The sequence below is a fragment of the Nannospalax galili genome, unplaced genomic scaffold (assembly GCF_000622305.1).
Source record: "Nannospalax galili isolate Female #2095 unplaced genomic scaffold, S.galili_v1.0 scaffold196, whole genome shotgun sequence".
Classification (NCBI taxonomy): Eukaryota; Metazoa; Chordata; class Mammalia; order Rodentia; family Spalacidae; genus Nannospalax; species Nannospalax galili.
The window spans coordinates 56,704-60,948 of NW_008337421.1; the positions used below are offsets into that span (position 1 = coordinate 56,704).

The 4,245-nt window shown below is 49.1% G+C and overlaps 1 pseudogene; it reads right to left on the reverse strand.

Annotated features, from left to right (window-relative positions):
- Nucleotides 1-302: 302 nt before the first annotated feature.
- Nucleotides 303-2,562, reverse strand: LOC103733678 (annotated as a pseudogene).
- Between the last annotated feature and the right edge of the window lie 1,683 nt (nt 2,563-4,245).

The window sequence follows — 4,245 nt, forward strand, 5'->3', positions numbered from 1 at the left end:
AAAGCCTAGCCTTCTCTCGAACCCGAATGCCTTCTTCTAAAGGCTGCTTAGAAATGGTCCAGAGCAGTGCAGTTATGATGTAGAAAGGCCAGAATAAAGTATCTGGCTTACACTCTTCCCCAAATGGGTAGGTGAAAAGCTTCTCCCTTGGCAAGACCTGCAAATGGAACTGTGTCCTGTGTCTGTGGTTCCACATTCCAAAGGGAAAGGAAAGCCCTCTTTTTTTGTAGTCTTTCCCTTCTCAGGCTGTTTCCCCTCCCCCAACCCACCCTCCATATTTACATACTTGTCCTGGGACTGACTTAATTTTTGCAGAGGTTTTCTTCCACTTTCCCAAACTGGACACTCACAGACATTTCAGCTATGCACTGCTCGCAGTCTTCCTTGGTGACTTGCTTGCAGCACCTGAGGTCAGTTATTTGCACAGCGTTTAAAGGACAGGCACTGATCAGTGACCTAATTTCAGTGTGACAGGTTGATCTCTATCAGAGTCCAGGGGGTGTTGTCAACTGCAGTGAGCAAGTTGATTGACTCGTTGGTGACATGGTTAAAGTCACTGAGGTGGAGTTTGGAGAGAAGGGGCATGTGGCAGATGATTAGAGTCAGGGAGGCATCTGTGATGTCCAGACCAGCTAGGCACAGTTCCACAATGTTCCAGAACTTGCTCTGATTGTCCGTCTGACCTGGTGGTGTTGACTGTAGGTGGAGATAGGAGATCCCACATCTGGGCATCTTTTCATCCTTCTACCCACTGGATATGCAGGTTCCTGAGCAATGGACAGCTGGAGCTACAGAGGGCTGAGGCAGTCATCCAAGAACAGTCAGACAGCACCAAGTCTTGGGGCCCAGGCTATGGGCTGATGAGCCAACTCTGCTGCTTCTTGGAGATACTGGTCCAGCTGAGGTCAAGGGAGACAGGCTGGTGTAGCATGATGCCACTCAGCATCAGGGGTGTGATAGATTTGCAGGTTGATGGTTCAGGTGGATGTGGGTACACAACCACTTATCGCAGCACCAGTGGTTCCAGGTCCTGCAGACCCACATGTAGACACACAGGTCTTGAAGGCTGACATAGCTGAAGATGGCCATACTCACCTCTCTCTGCATGACGTGGGCTGTCCCATCATCCAGGGGCAGTGGGTCAGGTCAGGGGGCTGATATGGAGTGGTCGGATCACCTAATGCTCCATCTGGATGCACTTGGGTGGGGATGCAGAGGGTGGGGGCTGGGAGATGACACGGGGTGGGCTGCACAGGCTGGGCCCCAGTGAGTGCCATAGCTGGGGTGGGGGTGGGGTGCTGTTGAGGCCCTTACTGAAGCAATGCGGTTGCTCACAGTGGCTCTGGGGTCGATTGGGTTCCTCATTCTCACTCTGGGCTCTGACTTGATGGGCCGGTGGTTTTCATGGGCCAGGCTTCTCTGTGTCTTATGGATCTCAGAGTTGAGCTCCTTAGCTCTTTTCAGCCCCTTGTTGGGAAGCCGTCGTTTCCTGCGCATCTTCACTTTCTTGTCCTCTGGGCCTTCAGCTCCCTCAGTGCTGGGCCTAGCGGTGGGTGAACTAGAAGTGAGTGGTCACTCTCCCGGGCCTTGGGGGGCTTCAGGCAGATTGTCCTCTGGTTCCTGCTGGAAGCGCCGAAGGGGCTCGTTGGCCAGTGCCAGCCGGTCCTCGGTGTTTTGCCGGGACCTCACCTTTTCCGGAGAAGCTCATCTTCTTTGCGAGGTTTTCGCGGCTGCTGGAAGCAAGTGAGACCGGATCTCCACCCAGGGCTGAGGCTGCTGTCCAGGGCGGCCTCGGGAGAGGAGAGAGGAGGAACCGGGGACGTTCGAAACAGGAGGCTCGCTTTCCTCCACTCAGCTCCTGGGGCTTCTGTTTCCGCTTCCTTCTCAGGTACACATCTTCAGACTTTCCGCAGGATGCCATCAGGAGGGACCTTCTTGGGGTGCTCGTCTGACCTGCGCCAGGCCGTCTCCTCACACTCACCGCTCCGTTTGGCAGGCTCCAACCCGTCCTTGTCCCGGCTCATCTTCTGCTCCTTGAGCGGATCCGGGCAGGTTGGAGGCGTCCTCAAAGCCAGGGCCACGGTGTTGCTGGTCGGCTTTCCTGGTCTCGCTGGTGTGGTGACACTTCGGACACTCCCAGCAGCTGGGAAGCTAGGCGTTGACCATTCCTTAATCTTCAGGCTTCCAGGCGGATGATCTCCTGGCAGATGGAACACTCCATGAGCATGAGGTTACACTTGCCTTCTTCCTGTCTACTGTGTCCTCCTTCCCCGCCCCGCCACACAAGGCACACAGCGGTGTGGGACAGCACTGGTGCAATGCACTGCGGCACGATGCAGCTCTGCTCCATGCGCCCAGGGCCTCCAACCTTCTTCACGTCCTTGCAGAAGAGGCGCTCAGGCAGGCCTCGCACGTGCGGCATCGCATCCAGCGCCTGCAAGTTCCTGCAGCCAGCTTCACCGCAGAAGCCGGGCCCAGCTTGCCCTTGGGCCGACCCACTGCCCGGTTCTGGTCCGGCTCCGATTCATAGTCGTCGTCCTCAAAGCTCATGGACATGGACATGCCTCAAGGTGGACCCAGGCTCGCGCGTGCTGACTTGGCTGGAGAGGCACCGCAGGCCGCCGGGAGCAGCTAGGCTTGCCTCGGCTCCTTCAGGGCTCCCGAGCCACGAGGCGGCAGCTGCTGCCCTGTGCATTGCACGCTGCGCTGGAGGGGCCTAATTATACAATATTTTTACTACTAGACAAGGGCTCTCCTCGGCTATGCTCTGTGGAGTTTCATTTCTCAGCAAATGACACTGAATAAAGAGACACATGGTTGTTAAGGATGCTTAAAATAAGTGATAACTGAGTGTTTAGCCTTAAACAAGACGTTTATACCCTTTCCGCTAAAACTCTGGGAACGTCCTAGAAGAGAGGGTGGAAATAATGTAAGATCTAGAAGATATACAGAAAGGCTGTGAAGTGCAATTTTCTGGGCATGATTGCAATCATAATGTCAAAACAGCCGAGGCTGCCTGTGCTGGACCTGGATAATGGTCCTGTCGTCAATCAATCATCAATCAGACAGGAGCTCAAAGGCCTCATCTTTCCCTGTTGAACTATTGGCTACTGGTGAATTCTGAGAGAGGGACATCTATGTCTTCAAGTTGGTGAAACCAAAAGGCTCCAATGGACAATTCCAAACCCATGGTCACACACTGACTTGGTTAAACTCAGTGGGCCATGAAATAATCAAAATAAATGAATATAATCAAGGGACTTGTACAGGATAAGGGAGATTGATGGGGATGGAAAGGATAGGAATCAGTTGGGGAAATTACAGTAATCAGAATATTTTATACATTTACTTAATTGCCAATGAAAAAAATCAATAACATTAAGAAAAATAACTGTTGAATAATTTAAAATTGCAATTATAGAGGCACAACTTTGTGTTTGCTAAAATGTGAATATAGAAAATAAGTTAAAATACTGAAGAAAAACAAATTGTATCCGATATAAAAAATTCAATAATCCAAATAAATATTTCAGTGGAAAGCTCCACCAAGCATCCCATGTAGAGAACAGAATATCAAGGCTTGAGTTTGGGTGTGACAATGCTTCCAGTATTAGTCCACAATTTTTTATCTTTCAAAATTTTCATTTCTTATATATGTTATATGAATAAATTTTATGTAAACTATTTGTGTTGAAGATGTACTAAATATTGCTTACAGATACAAATAGTCACAAAATTGGTAGGGGGAGCTAACAGGACAGATTTGGAATGGTGTTAGGGAAAGGAAATTTCTTTAAATAAAATCTACCTAAAGTTACTGTGACACAGCCAATCTGTCAAGAATTTCATGACTGTTTTAATCAAGGTACCACCCAGATATAACCACAGCTTGTTACAGGGTCAGAATTAAATGCATACATTTCTGTCAGGGTACAGTGGCAGTCACCTTGGTTTGTAATTACTCCCACAGAGGTTTGGATTCCCAGACCTCACACAAATGTACCCCTGCCAAGTGGGCATATTGTTAAAGGAAGTGAAAGACCAGTTGCAGAGGGAAATACACCATTACAGAAAAAAGCCTATTTAAAATCTTCAGTTGTAAATACGCCTTTGAATATTCCAACCCTTGTACTAGCTATGCATTAGGAAAGGTAAGTGAAATATTATGAAAGAAAATTCATTAAAATTTATTTTATTGAAGATGAAATTTTAATGTGTTAGTCAGTTGGAAGGCTTTGGCTTTTG